The sequence below is a fragment of the Ambystoma mexicanum genome, chromosome 13, assembly GCF_040938575.1.
Source record: "Ambystoma mexicanum isolate Mex_15411 chromosome 13, UKY_AmexF1_1, whole genome shotgun sequence".
NCBI classification, from domain to species: domain Eukaryota; kingdom Metazoa; phylum Chordata; class Amphibia; order Caudata; family Ambystomatidae; genus Ambystoma; species Ambystoma mexicanum.
In genome coordinates this window covers 133,761,610-133,777,326 of record NC_090938.1, presented here as the reverse complement: position 1 = coordinate 133,777,326, position 15,717 = coordinate 133,761,610, and the positions used below count along the sequence as shown (strand labels likewise).

The 15,717-nt window shown below is 47.4% G+C and overlaps 1 protein-coding gene across 2 annotated transcripts in view; it reads right to left on the bottom strand.

The window, feature by feature from the left end:
* Positions 1 to 15,717, bottom strand: part of FKBP5 (FKBP prolyl isomerase 5) — a 569,315-nt gene that overhangs the window by 247,083 nt on the left and 306,515 nt on the right. The gene's annotated exons all lie outside the window — the stretch shown is intronic.

Genomic DNA, 15,717 nt, shown 5'->3' with positions numbered 1-15,717 from the left:
TTTATGAGGGCGGGCATTTCAGAAACCTGGGAATTCAGATTTGCATGCATTGTATTTTCCTTCTTTGCGCTCCTTAGTACCTACCGTATTTTGTTTTATTAATTATAAAAGGGAGCAGATATTTTACTTCTGACTGCGAATGCCCATAAATTTAACTTTGTAGAGTTGGGAGTTTGGAGGCAATGCCACAACTTGTTACACAGAGAAACAGCAACGCACTATCACAATTTTAAACTCCATCAGATAACAATGTCCAAAGTGATGAAAATAAAAAAAATGTAGCCTCAAGATGCACAACATAAATGGACTGGGCAAAGCAATGCCACATACTAACTTGCTTCACATCATGGTGACTTGCACTCATAGTCCTAAAATCCCTCTTAAGATAGACGTATAGCACCATCTCTCAAGGAGTGGGAATACATGAAATAACTTTGCAGAGCATTGTGAAAAATTCATGTAAGGCACCAGAGCACAATGCCGGGTCCAGAAAGTTCCAGAGTCCCTCCTAAAATGTTCAGCTGGCATGCCAGTTGATATAGCTCTCTCATATAATGATGTGCTATATGAATGTAATCACACACAAACAAAAAAGTAGGGAGGTCATCTAGAGGATAGGGGCCGAAGGATGAAGAAAACAGCAGTACTACTCATACATCACAGAACGATCTCCTGTACACTCATATCGAGCTTTCCAAAAACAGAATACCAAGAAAAATGGCAGTTACCAAATTCTCACAGGGCCCAGTAAAAAGATTCCAATAATAGTCCCACCAAACTGAGCATTGGCTATAGGGCAAACAACCAATTTTATGGAACCTCATAAATGCTAGCGGGGCTGGGACCCGGCTTTGAAAACGTATGGCTGGTGACAGCTGTGTGTACATTTAACATTGCCCGGCTGATTTGGGGAAGCCTGCATGAACTGCCATCCTCCTAGGTCCTGTCCCATTTCCTCCATTCTGCATTGGGGTACCTTGCTATAGATGGGAACGGTACCTGCGTTCCCCACAGAAAAAGAGCATGTCCCTCTTTAAATTTAAGGCACGTGGGGCACGGACGCATATGGACTCTGCACGCCTCACCCTTTGGTGCCTCTCGTCAGTCCTCTTTTACGCCTCAAGGGGAGCAGACCTATTCTCAAGGTGCTAGTGGTTAAGTGCGTACTTGTAACTGTCCCCAAACTACCTTTTCTTTTTTCTCCGCCCATTAGTGCCTTGCCTCCCCAAGCGCATGTTGGGTAAGGCGGGATCCAGCAGATCTCCTTCTTGCGACAGGTCGTGCCCAGCCTCTGACCCCCAAGCACTGTCTGGAGTGCCTCGGCTCTGACTACCACTGGGAAGGCTGCGCCGTGTGTGACTCCTTGACACCACGTTCTCTCAAAAATCCTTTTGCCCCGTGGAGGGAAATTTTCTCGAGGTCCCCACGGAACACCTGAAGGAGTTTGTTCGCCAGAAGACAAGATCGGGAAAGGTAAGTACCCTTTTTTCTAAAGCACCCCGCAAGGGGATTCATTCCACAGAAATCCAACTAGTGGGAGGGATCATACTGATCCTAAGACCAGTCAGGATCCCGAGGCTCACAGAGCTACCGGCGCATGGGCCGAGGGGTTGGCTGATCCACCCGGGTCGCGACTGAGGGGCCAGAAGGCTCTAGTACCGGGGCTGGTGCCAAGGCACTTTGCTCTTGCACAGGGCCCTGGCCCGAGGGAACACCTACATGCAGAAGCACTACCAGGCGCCAGTCTGAGGGTGGCAAGCCTACCGGTATAGACCCAAGGTTCACTCAAGTACCGAGCAAGTCCTCAAAGGAAGTAAGAAATCCTATATGCTCAGGCTCGGCCCCGGACAAGAGATTCCCTTCACATTCCTGGGAGCGAAGCAATACAGAAAATGGCGGCGTCAGGAGACAAAATGGTGCCCGCCCAAGTGGGTCAATGCACCCCCCACAATTTGCAGGGTGCACGGCATACCTGGTACTCTCCATGTCAATGAGATATACGGAAGAGAGTAACACACACACTCTAGGCCGGGACCTAGTAGGACCCCCTTCAGCCACATATACACTGACAGTGAGGAGCCAGTCCCAGACGGCGTGAGACACATTTCTTTGAGAGGCTCATGACCCTGATGAGGTCTCAACAGATGTCAGGGATACTAAAAAACCTGATCAGGGAGGTGCTACCGCAGACGAAATCTCCAAAGCCCACGCAAATAGTAGTGCAGCCACATTTGGGAGCATAACCCCTAGTTCAGACAACAGGGCTCCTCGAGTAGCACCAGTGCCACAGCCTACTACTGAGGCAGGGTCCAATGGGGCACAGCCAGCTGAGGCGGAGAATATGCATTGCCACTGACATGCAACACACAGCATGGATACACACCACAAGATTCAACACAGATGTTCAGGCGTGCATTCTGAATCTCCCTTTCAAGGGGGTGGACCTGTTTCACTCGTCCACAGACCAGGAACTCAACAAGAAAAAGACAAGTTCCCAAACAGCGAAGTCCCAAGCAATTTTGGCCAAGCCAGCTGGGTAAAGCTCTCAGGATTTCAGTATACCAATATGAAACCTGAAGACATTCCCTTAAAGTCTGGCCGCCGTGAGCAGCGCCAATAAAGAGCCCATCCAGATTCTAACTTTAACATCAACGTCTCCACTACAGGAGCTGCAGTATGGCCATGACTCTTTTAAGTCTGTCACATATTCGTTCCCATTACCCAGCAATCTGCGAACATCCTATGAAAACAAAATTTAATCATCGGCTATCTCACTGCACCTGACATATGCACGTGCTTCTTTATTTTTTGGGAAATGCAGATTTTATAAAGTACATTTTGAAGCTCTATATAGCAATACAATCCATAGGCGCCCATAAGAGATGATACTACTAAAACCTGTTTCTTTACATCAACATATCACAGGTGGGAGAAGTGAACTAAGTGGAGCTCATCCTTGTGCAGAATCTTTTGCCTTTCAACCCACATAAAATGTCATCTACACATCTACATGCATGGGAAATATCAATGTTATTTTTTTGTTTTAACCTTGTGATGGTGTGGGATCAACATAACAATCATGATTAAGATTACAATGTGGCACTTTTAATGTATCACAAGAAGGTGGTGGCTAAAGGCCTATTGGGTTGGGCAACTCAAAAGGGACAGCTGGGTAAATAGTGCAAAGATGGAGGTTCAAACAAAATATATGTGTATAGGGTCTAATGCTGGAGTTCCTTTAACTCCAATAGGAGGTTAGTCTCAAATTCCCTGGTCTCAAACATGACCAAATATCCTAGTTTCACGTTCCCCAGTCTAAACCACGTTGTGGGAGGTAGCCTCCAGCTCCCGGCATTGATTACTACTCGGTTGGTTTTTGGTTCAGATATTCTTATCCTCAGACGACAGGTCGCCTTCCTAGGCGCCGTTAACCACGTTGTGGGAGGTAGCCTCCAGCTCCCGGCATTGATTACTACTCGGTTGGTTTTTGGTTCAGATATTCTTATCCTCAGACGACAGGTCGCCTTCCTAGGCCTCTGAAGTTAGCTGCGATATGCACCTACCAACACATTTATATTTCATTCGTTGCCTTAAAGCCTTAACGAATAACATACCCTCAGGGACTTCTCCACCGCCTTGGTGTTAGTCAACTGAAGTTATTCTTACCCACCAGCAATTCCCATGAGCTATTGCAGTTCGAGCTGAGATTTAAAAGCCCAAAGGCGGTCAGTGCCGGCCCATTAATGCGCCACTGCTGGTTTGTGCTGGTAAATTCTCGAAGTGTGCCTGAGCTCTTCGAGTATAGGGGAGAACCACGTTTTTTTGTTGCTCTTAGTTATTTAGGTTTGGTGAGCATGTCTGTTAAATCGAATACACATCTATAAGCTATCTTGCAAAACTATTTAGACGTAGGTTTATCTGTGCCACTAGTTCCCGCTACAATGCGGTGAAGTACTTCTAATGCTTGCACATTGAAAGTGGAGACTCTGCCTTCCCGTGGTTCGTCCCAGGCAGCACCTGTTGGTGAGCGTTCGAAGGAGCATGAGAATTTACCAAACACGGCTTGCACTGATTCGGCTGACACTGAGATATCGGATCAAGCTCAAGTGCAGTCTATCACAGATATCATTATTATTAAAGACTCCATTGCTAATACTGCTGCAAAAGCTGAGCTTCCTCAACAGCTTTGCTGCTTTCTCCTAAATACTTGCTCTTTAGTAAAGCATTCTCTTGGTGCTGCTGACTTAATTCTTGACCAATATTGATGTTGCTTTCTTGACAGAATCATCGCTTTCGGTATCCTCTGGGCCAAACTTTACATTAGCCATACCTGATGGCTACTATGGCCCTCATTAGGACTCCGGCGCTAAACCATGGTGCTATTATGCCGGAGTACGCCATGGAGAAAGGGGGAATTACCACCCCATTCCAAGGTTGGCGGGGCGGTAATTCCCCCTTTCTCCATGGCCCTTCCCCATTCCCATTTTTGCCCCATAGGGCTCAATGGGAATGGGGAAGGCGGCAATTACGGTACCGCAAATTGCGGTACCGTAATTGCCATCAAGGTCCCTTTGCGGGTCCCTACTTTAACGCTGGTCCAGACCAGCCGTTCAGGTCGGGAGCCGGAAAGGGACCTCGTAGTAAGGCGTTAAGGGGTTAACGGCGCCGCAGCCTTGTACGGCGCCGTTAACCCCTTAACGCCTGGGTCCTAATGAGGCCCTATATCTTTTATTTAAATATAGCTTCAGGTATAGGTGGGGTGGGAGGTTATTATTTATCGAAAATCCCTACATGAACCCCAACTGAGCGTGGAAGCGCCAGAAGGCACTGAACTGATGTTTGTTAAGATTCTAGTCAACCCCAATATGTGTTATACTTTTATCTTACTGTATAAACTGCCTCACATCATAGATTTGTTTGAGGAGCAACTTCACAGAGTGTGCAGAGTGTTTGTGCACCATTTGACTGCCTGTATCAGACCAGAATCTGCCACTGCTGTCTATTGGAGGAGGAGCGCCATAAAAGCATTGACCTTGGCGGAGCCACGGTGGAGTGCGCAGAGTGTTTGTGTTTGGTGAGCAGTGGAGGTGGAGAACCCAGTGTTAGGGAGAATTCTCAAAAATGTGCTAATTCCCTTCACATTAGAGACCCCCAGCAACTTTTCTGGATTTTGAGGACTTGATTTTTTCACCTGGAAAGAGTGTGAGCCTTTTTCCCAGTCTCTCGTGTATTTTGATGTGTTTATCTCTGTATTTTCTTTGGTTATGGAGTCTAACCAACTCCATAGGCATCATCTTTTCATTTGTGTCACACAGCACCCTCAGTGCAGTGGGACAGGGAAACCTTTTCAGGCTTTCTCAAGGTTTAAATACCTTCTCTGGGATAAACTACTGTTTCCCAGAGTAAGTAAAGTGAAATTGACTTTACCAGTCGTTTAAATTCCAAGACCCAGCACACCCTATCTTACAATAGAGTGCTGGAGGGGTTACTTAGTATCCCCTGTGTCTAGATACTCATGTAGCAGTCAAATGCTACCCTTTCCTCTCAGAATGGCTGGTGGCAGTGGTTTTACAACAAACTACCATGATATCTCCTGAACACAAATTCGTAGCTCCGGTAGCGTTAAATCGCGGGAGACATGTTTTTCAAGATGGCGTCTGAGCCCCATTTGTTTAAACAGGCCCTGGTCTTCTTTTTTCGCCATTTCTTTTTCGAAAGGTCCTTCTAGAGTTTGTCTCTGCGCACCACACCAGGTTTGGTCTCCTTGTTCCTTCGCCTTTGGCGGGCTTCAGGAGTGAAGACCGCCTCTGGCGCCCGAGTGTCTGGGGTGGGAAGGAAGTGAGGGAGGTGCCCGAAACTCCCTGTGGTTAGTCTCCTAGGAGACCCAAATGCACTCTGTGGTGATTTGCTGGCTGACTGTCCAGCAAGGACAGCTGCCCAGCTGGGTGAGTGACAGCTAGACTGGAATGAATGTGAGAGAACTGAATAGAAGGCGAGTCTCTTGGCTTGGAAGGCAGAGTCGACCACTGGAATGAAAGAACCAAAGACAAGCTTGAAGAGGACGGCTGCTGTAACTCCTGGTCCGCTGGTTTGCCCGGAGAAGACCTGCTGCAGGTCCGAATCGCCAAGTTCACCTCGACAAAGAAGCCCCAGCAAGGACGACTTCTCCCTTTGAGTTGGTGGCACCAATCAACTCGACAGTAAGCCACCTGGATACCAATCTCGGACCTGGTTGCATTTTCCTCAGAGTGCTGCAGGAAACCGTATAACTAGGGAGAGAGACACCAGTTTGTGTGCTTGACGACAGCTACCAGAATCGAAGTTTGCCAGTTGCAAGCTTTTGACTGTTCAAGTGCAGTGCAGGAGTCCCCCGATGTCCTCCCTCTTGTCCCCACGACTGAGGCCCAGGAACAGCGAGATCTGCAGGAACAGAAGTCATCAGCTGCCTCTTTTTCTTCATTTGTAAGGTACTGTAAAATCAGACTGAGAGTACTTACCTCTCGTGGCGAAAGTGCTTGAAACTTTCACAACTCACAGGCCTAATAAGCTTGGGACCCAACATATGATTCTTCTTTCTACAAACTACATCTAAGAACTTGTGCAGAGTCTTTTCCGTCTACTTACAAGAACTGCTTTATCCTATCCAAGACTTTAGCCCATTGACTATGGCCTAGCCTATTGAATTGAACTGACTCTTCTGGTGAACTCAAAATATCTACACTGTCTAAGAATAATTGTAACCTTTTATGCTCTAATAACCTTTTGCCTTTTACTCCTCTTTGAAAGGTATTCTGAATGTCACAGTAAGTTATTCATGTCCCCAGCACCCTTGTTACTAAAGTTACTTGTGATTGTAGGTTGTGTCTGTGGGCCATCCCACAAGTGTCTTTTCTGATTCAGAAACCTAGAGTGTACAGTATTGAAGTATATTTGTGTATGATTATATAATTGCCTCCTTGTATTGAATGTTTTATAATTGAATGGCTAATGCATTAATAAGTATTTAACCAAGAAACCTTGAGTGTAAGAGTTTTCTTGAACACCTGTGATTGTAGACCTCTGTGTAACATAATTTCTGCTCACATTTTCCCTCTTGAGATAAGCCTGGCTGCTCAACACGCTACCAAAACTGTGTAGTACAGACTTATACCAAAGGTTGGTTTGCTTACACCTGTAGTCATAGTTGCTTGTAGTGTTCCCAGAGGGTACTGCATTCAAACTTTGCCTAAACCTGGTGGCAGGTGGTGAAGATAAATTGTACAGTTGTTACATTGAGAGTTCTGCTTTACTTTTGTTCAAATAGTAACCTTCACAAGGCTAAGCTCCACTAGAAAAGCAATTGTAACATGCCAGATATGGATAACTTCGGACAGGAAGCCCTGATCATTCTAACAGTATATCAACTGAAAGTTATGTGTAAGGACAGGAATCTCCCTGTTAAAGGAAAGAAAAATGAATTGATTGAAAGATTGTTAAATTATCAAAGTCTGAGAAGTAGGGCTGTCACCCCTACTCAAATGTGGAAAATGCTGAGGATGATAATGATTCCGAGTCTAACTCTAACGTTATTGAAGGGTCAGAAGAGTTAGAGGGGTCTCAAGATGTGAGCCCTTTGAAACAACATAGTTCCATAAACAAAGACACCTGACCCAGCCGGTAAGTTACTGCAGGTTTATTCTGTAAGATAGTTCACAGAGACACCGGCACGTCCCTCAGCGCCAGCTTACACTCTCCAACTGACCCACTTGGAACACAGTTCAGATAACAACATTGACACTCCATACTGACATCACAGCACAGCGTGCACTCCACACTGACATCACCACATTCAGAGAGCCAGTGATGTCACCCACAAGCCAGACATACATTACAACACTTCCCCCTCCTTACATTCTTGAAAACCAAAAATGACCTTACCACACTTCTCCATCCTTACATTCCTGAAAACCTAAAGGATTTGCAGCACTTCGTACATTCCTAAACCCATACACCCCCCTACAAATACGTGTGGCCAACATGTACCTGCACCAACAACACCAGAACCCAAATGGGCACACGACCCAAACACTAGGAGAAACTGTCCACCTGGAGCATCACTCACAACCCCAAAACAAACACCAGTGACCACCTAAAAGACTGCCCTACAACATCCCATAGAACACTAAGAATGACTGAGCTACAATAATAAACCCCACGCGGCACCCCATAAATCTATACCCTAACCGTGCCAAAGAATACATTGAACTCCACTCCGTTCCCAACAATGACAACCAACACGAGGAACCCACCGAAATAGAATAAGGGCTAATCACCTCCCTTCAACCTGGACTGGAAAAACACTTGAGGACCAAAAACAACACAATACGCACTACCACCTGTTTCAAGCTGCCCCTTGAAACCTAGAGCCTGCCACGCCCCAGCGTTCCACAAAAGTACATTACACTAACCACCAAACCCTTCCGTGCACCAACATCCTTCCACCCTGGTGTGCACCCCAGGGCACCAGGGATGCCATCCCTGGGCACTACCCCAGCTCACACAAGAGCAACAACAAGCACACACCCTGACATTAGTCCATAACCGCTCCCACAACAGGAAACACTACATACCCATCACCAACTGAACACAAAATCAACCTCCACGCGCCCAAACGTATGCCACTGAACCACAACACCATGAGACACCTAGTCCCAGCCAACTGCACAACCGCAGTACACCAACACACCATGGGACCCCAAGTCCCGGCCACAACTGCCATAACGACACACAACACTACCACACGGGACCCCAGGTCCCTGCCAACTGCCACCGCAGTACACCACCAACTGCCACAACAGTACACTACTAAACTGCCTATTATAGTACTCCACCCTTACACCACGGGACCCCCTAGCCCCAGCCAGACTGCAAAAACACTAAAAACCACGACCAAAAATATGGGACTCCTAGCACAGCCCAGGCTGCCATCACAGTCACCACCAACACACAATACGGGACCAAATATGGGACCCCTAGCGTAGGCCAGGCTGCCATCACAGTCACAACCACACCCAAAACGAGACCAAATATGGGACCCCTAGCGCAGGCCAGGCTGCCATCACAGTCACCACAAGCACACAATACGAGACACCATGAATTAACTACTAACACAGGAAACATCTCCACACGCACACGGGACCCCTGGTCCCAGCCACCCTGTCATTTAACACCAAAAATTGTTATAGCCACTGCAGGACCCGGCAGCAATCCCGCAGGCCAGAGACGCACACGAACCCACCCAGCATTCTGCGCCCCAACTCCCGACACAGCACCTCACTGCAAACTACGCACACGCTCACACCCTGGACAAAGGACACAAAGAATGGTTGCATAAAGCGCTAACACACACAGTATGCATTCACCACAATAATCTCATAATGACAATGTTGTGATCCACTGAACGACGTGTCTTTTCGCTGGTAGACAACCTTATGGTAATGTTAAACTTAGGGATCACTCAATAAAAACAAACCCGAACCCTCGAGTTCCAGGTTGCAACACTAAATGAGAAGACCTTCCACCCACAGGTCCCTTGTTGCAACCTTCCTCAGTTTAAAATACAACAGTACACCTCTTTATTAAATCCTCAGGACACTGGACACCAACACCCCCCAGTCCCAACCGCTCCTGAAAGAAAGAACAAATTAAACACAATAAAGCTTTTACTTTTTCTTTTTACAAAACCACAACATAAACATACACACCATACCGGCCTGAGACACCTATAACAGACCTAAGCAAAAAGCCACAACACATACACGAGACACCACTCGGAATGGCCTCACAAATGTACTCACTAACGATACATAACGAAACGAGCTGTCGTCCTCTCACAGAGCTGCCAGAAATCAAAACCCGAGCCCCCCAGGGCTCCGACACGAACACTGCAGCACCAAGTAACAACCAGGAGGAAACACAAGTCTGCCACTCCAACAGAATACGCTGTCCTCGATGCCTTCCGCATCACGTGTTTTGAACGGCAATCAACTCTACCATTGCGTAGTGGCACTTCCAGGCCCCCACGACACGCCTCCAGAGAAGCAAACGCTTTCCCAGTCCTGACACATTTAACCGGAACGTTGTTCAACCTGGAGGTGCTACCAAATGACGTGCTGCTCCTCACCTGATACAGGAAGTCCACGCATCCTTGTCCATTGCGTGCCACGCACGGTGCACGTTCCAGAACCACCTCACTTCCCAGCCGCACATGCTGAAACGCCAACGTACAACCCACTGATGTCACCATTAAGCCAGTGGGCACCGCAGGGATCACCTCACCGCTGCCAGCTTTACTGCGGCAATGACTCAAGAGTTCATGGCGCTAGGGAACCTCCACCCCGATGCCCTCCATTGCTGCAACCTCCAGAGTCCCAGCACACACCAACACGAACACTTTGTTGTGCCTTGCTATTCGCCGGACAGCCCATCAGCCAGCCCTATTCTCGGCCAACGGAGGCTCGCCCAGTCCAGCCTCACTCCTGCACTGCCTGGCAGGATGCTCCTCTACGCCCCCGGGAATAGGCTCAGTGCGGGATGAGCAGCGCCACTGCAACTGGAGCCACTGCTTCACCACGCCACTTGCTGCGCACCAGACTTTACAACATCCGGCGCCGGCTCCAACACCACGAACACCGTCTGCCTTCAGCACCATCTGGCCTGCTGAAGATTAGCTCCCAGGTCCAGATTCCCGGAGCTAGACACAGCTGACAACACCATGGGACGTGTGTAACGTAGAGCGATGTCCTGACTTTTCTGCTGCCCCCTCCACGGCAGATCCCATCCTCTTCGCCAGTGAAATAACATAGTTCCAAAAACAGACACACCTGAGCCAGCAGGGAAGTTACTGTGGGTTTATTCTGTAAGATAGTTCACAGAGACACCAGCACGACCTCAGCGCCAGCTTACACTCTCCAACTGTCCCACTTGGAACACAGTTCAGATGACAACATGCACTCTACACTGACATCACCACATTCAGAGAGCCACTGATGTCACCCACAAGCCAGACATACATTACAACACCCCTCTTTACCTCAACATGCTCTTAGGCCTCAAACTAGCCACAGGGACCCTACCAGGTCCAGTACCGAGTCCAGAATTTGTCTCTCTTGAAAATATGAGACTTGAGTTAGAATTCAAAAGGCTACAAATGCAAACTGAAAGCAAACATCAAGAACCCAAACTAAGGGAAATGGAAATGCAACATGGTCTTGAAATGAAGAAATTGTCTCTTGAAGATGTTTCTATCCCAGAGTCTTCTAGGTCTTCCAGTCCTAAGAGACCTCGCATGCCTAAGGAAGCTGTGAGTATGTATGAGGTGAAACTTGATATTTTGGATTGGTTGGGTGCTTTTGAGTATAACAATGGGATTCAGGGTTTCACAGGGAATCAGTTGATTCCTTGGCTTTTGTCTAGGCTCCCCCAGGTTGCAACTGATGCTGTAATGGAGGTGGGGGAACTTGAAAGATTGGAGTATAAAAATGTGAAGCTAGCTTTGATAGCTAAATTTGGGAAAACTCCTTCCCAGTACCGTAAGAGGTTTAGGACCCTCAAAAAGACTGACGGTATCCCTTGGGCTGCCTGTGTGTGTGTGTGCATGCCTGAAGAACTTAGATGGTTGGGTTAAGGGTTACAGAGTTAACACTTTTGAATGAATGAGAAATCTGTTTTTGTTGGAATCTATTTTTGATGCCTGCTCTCCTGAGCTGAGACAGCACTTGGCTGACTCTAAAGAGATTGATCCCAAGAAGATAGCAAAAGCTGCTGACTTGTGGTATGCCAACAGGGCTACTCACAAAGATTCTGGGCAACTCAGAAAAAGGATGAAGGGAAGCAGCGAAAGCAAGATGGCAAAGAGAATTCTAATACCTCCAATCCAAAAGAGGGCCCCAAACAGAAAAAGGGAAAGCTACAAGGGAAACCGAATGAGTCTAGTGATACCCCTGGTGCCAAATCAGAGTGAGGTCAGCAGAAGCCCCCATTTGTCAAAACATTTGTAAAATGTTATGCTTGTGGGTCAACTGACCATGTGAAAGGGGATCGCAGATGCAAGGGTAAACCTTCAGGGGCCCACACTGCCTCCTTAGCCTTCACCCCAGAGGGAGAAGTACATATGGCAAGTGGAAGCTTTCAACTACTGGCTGAAGACCCCATTGGAGTCTCTGCCAGTGTTTCTTTAGTGTCCCTGGGTCTGTGGGAACAGTAGAATTTAGATGTCTATAATTCTATTCCAGATAACACAAAATAATACTACAAGGACAGTGTACTTGTAAATGGACAGGAGACCCCTGCCATTAGAGACACTGGGGCCAGCATTACAGGGCTGGATGAAACCTTTTTCAAACCGGAGGTTGTTGCTAAGGGAACCAAAGGCCTCACTAAGCTTGCTGGAGGCCCTGTCCAACTGCTTCTAAGACTACCAGCTCTCATCCAGTGCAACAATTTGACTGTACGAACGAATGAATACCTGTCAGTGTACAAAGTGAGGTACTTGGGAGGGTCCTGTTGGGGAATGACTTAAAGACTCTTGGAGTTGTATCAAGCACCCCCATGCCTCCCAGTAAAAGGAAACAGGAACAGACAAAGAAGGCCAGCGAGCTCACTCTAGTGGACTCTCAATAGGTTGTTACAGGAGAACCTATAACACCTAGTCCACAAGAAATGCCAACTTCTATTCCCAGGAAAAAGGAGAAGCCCAAGGTTTCAGGAAACAAGAAAGATAGCCCTCCTGTGCATCAAACTAGGACATCCCCGAGAGGACTGTCCAAAGTCACACCTGACTCCACCAGCTGAGACTGAGTATGAGAAACCAGGAGAGGGTGAATCAGCTGCTGAAGATTCAGAGCTGGAAGAAGACCTTCCCCCTGTTGGAGATCTGGATCCAAAAGACCATCCTGAGCTGCAGTCTTTACTGGCAGAAGGTGGCCCCTGTAGGGCAGGCTTCAGCAGAGGTCAAAGAGAGTGTCCTACTCTTGAAGGACTTCGCCAACAGGCTGCTTCCCTGCTGGACGGGCAAGAGCCAGGGAAGCACCGGTTGTACTGGGGAGATGGCCCCTTCTACAGTGAACCTACTGCATCTATCCCAGGGGACTACAGAAGACGTGTAGTGCCCCAGGAGATAAGACACCAGTTCCTACAGTTAGCCCATTAGATTCCTTTGGCTGGTCACTTAACTTTTAAGAAGACCAAGGAAAGGATTTCTCTATATTTCTACTGGCCTAAGTTGCGGTCTGATGTAGATTGATTCTGTAGGAGCTGTCACACTTGTCAGCCATCTGGCAAGAGTGGAGACAAGAATGTGGCACCTTTGGTGCCTCTCCCAGTGGTGCGAGTTCCTTTTGAGAGGGTATGAATCGGCATTGTTGGTCTCTTAGACCCTCCAACCTCTTCAGGCAATCGATTTATATTGGTTGTGGTAGACGATGCTACCAGGTATCCTGAAGCTATACCTATGAGGACTGTTACTGCTCAGGCAGTTGCTAAGGCCCTACTTGGTATTTTTACCAGGGTAGGTTTTCCTAAGGAAGTCATCTCTGACAGGGGATCACATTTCATGTCCCACTACATGCAGGCCATGTGGAAAAACTGTGCAGTGACTTACAAGTTCTCACCTGCCTACCATCCCCAGATGAAGAGGTTGGTAGAGAGGTTTAAACATACTATGAAGAGCATGATAGGTGCTTTAGAAGAACCCCTTAGCAGAAAGTGGGACCTTCTACTGCCATGCCTTCTCTTTGCTTATAGAGAAGTCCCTCAGGAGGGAGTTGGATTTAGTCCCTTTGAGCTCCTCTATGGTCATCCAGTTAGAGGCCCCTTGGCCCTAATTAAGGTGGGGTTGGAGAATGCTCCTTCCCCCAAGCCAGTGAGAGTCACTGACTATGTGTTAGGTCTCCGAAGGAGAATGACACACATGATGACAGAAGCATCTGATAACTTGAAAGCAGGTCAGGCTCTGGTGAAGCATTGGCATGACCAGAAGGCCAACATGGTTGAGTTTACTCCAGCTGGTTCTAGTTATGGTACCTACAAGGTAGAGGAATTTACAGGACAAATGGATTGGACCCTTCAAGGTTGTGGGAAAACTTGGAGTTCAATTTTTTGGTGGACTTGGCAATCCTAAGGAGGCCCCCAGGGTCTTTCACACCAACCGTCTAAAAGCCTAAGTCTCTAGACCAGAACTGGGAGCTTTGCTTCTAGCCTCTGCTCAGGAGGAGGAGGAGCGTGAACCTCTACCTGACCTCCTCAGGGGACAACCTTTAGATGGGAAGATAGGAGTTAATCTCTCTTCTAATCTGACACTGGAACAACAGGAGGAGTGCACATCTCTGTTAAATCAGTTTGCCTCCCTTTTTGTTTTCACTATCACTAGGCTTGACCCCTTGGGGCCAGCATTATATTCTCACTGGTGACTGTTTAACTGTTAAAAGCAGAGGTTACAGGATGTCAGACCATGTAAGAACCCACATAAAGAAAGAGGTCAACAAGATGCTTGATCTCGGGGTAATAGAGCCATCTACAAGTCCTTGGTCTAGTCCAGTTGTGCTAGTACCAAGGGTAGGATCCAAGGAGTTGAGATTCTGTGTGGACTATAGAGCCCTAAATGCAGTCACAAAGACTGTTGCCCATCCTTTACCTAGGACAGATGAACTGGTGGACACATTTGGTTCAGCCAAGTACCTCAGTACATTTGACCTAACCTCAGGCTATTATTGGCAAATAGCTCTGATAGACCATGCCAAGGAGAAAACTGCATTTTCGACCCCAGCAGGCCTGTACCAGTTTAAGGTTATAATAATAATAATTTTGCATTTATATAGCACTACGAACCCTCAGGTATCTGAGCGCTACTTATTATTACCCACGGTGTGTGGTGCTCATTTATTGGCCTCGGAAGGATGAAAGGCTGAGTTTGGCCCTGCCGGGATTCGAACCTGCGTTAGCAGGATCTGCACTGATGTCAAAGCGAGCGCTCTACTCACTGTGCCACTTGACCGGCTTATGCCTTTTGGATTAAAAAATGCACCTGCTACTTTCCAAAGGATGGTGAATCAAGTTCTGAATGGGAGGGAGGACTTCTGCATGGCATACTTGGATGACATTGCAGTGTTCAGCTCTACTTGAAAGAACATGTTGACTACTTAGGATATGTATTACAGACTCTTGCGCAGGCCCATCTGGCCATAAAGGCAAGTAAATGTCAAATTGGTCAGAGCAAAGTGGTCTACCTTGGACATGAGGTAGGAGGAGGTGAAATAAGGCCATTGCCTAGCAAAGTACAAGCTGTACAAGAATGGGCCACCCCTTCTACTCAAACCCAAGTGAGAGCCTTTTTAGTTCTCACTGGTTATTATAGGAACTTCATAGAGAAGTATGGGTCCATAGCTTCTCCCTTGAATGTGGTCTCCTCACCCAAATTCCCCAAGAAGGTCAGGTGGAATGAGGAGTGCACTAAGGCATTTGAAGGTCTTAAGAAAGCCCTTTGTCAAGCTCCAGTCTTAAGAGCTCCTGACTACAGCCAAACCTTCATTGTGCAGACAAATGTTTCCAATACAGTTATAGGTGCTGAGTTCTGAGTCAGCTGGATGAAAAAGGCAGGGAACACCCTATCTGCTTCATCAGTCGGAAACTGAAGGAACCTGAGACAAGGTGGGCAACCATAGAACGTGAGTGTTTTGCCAT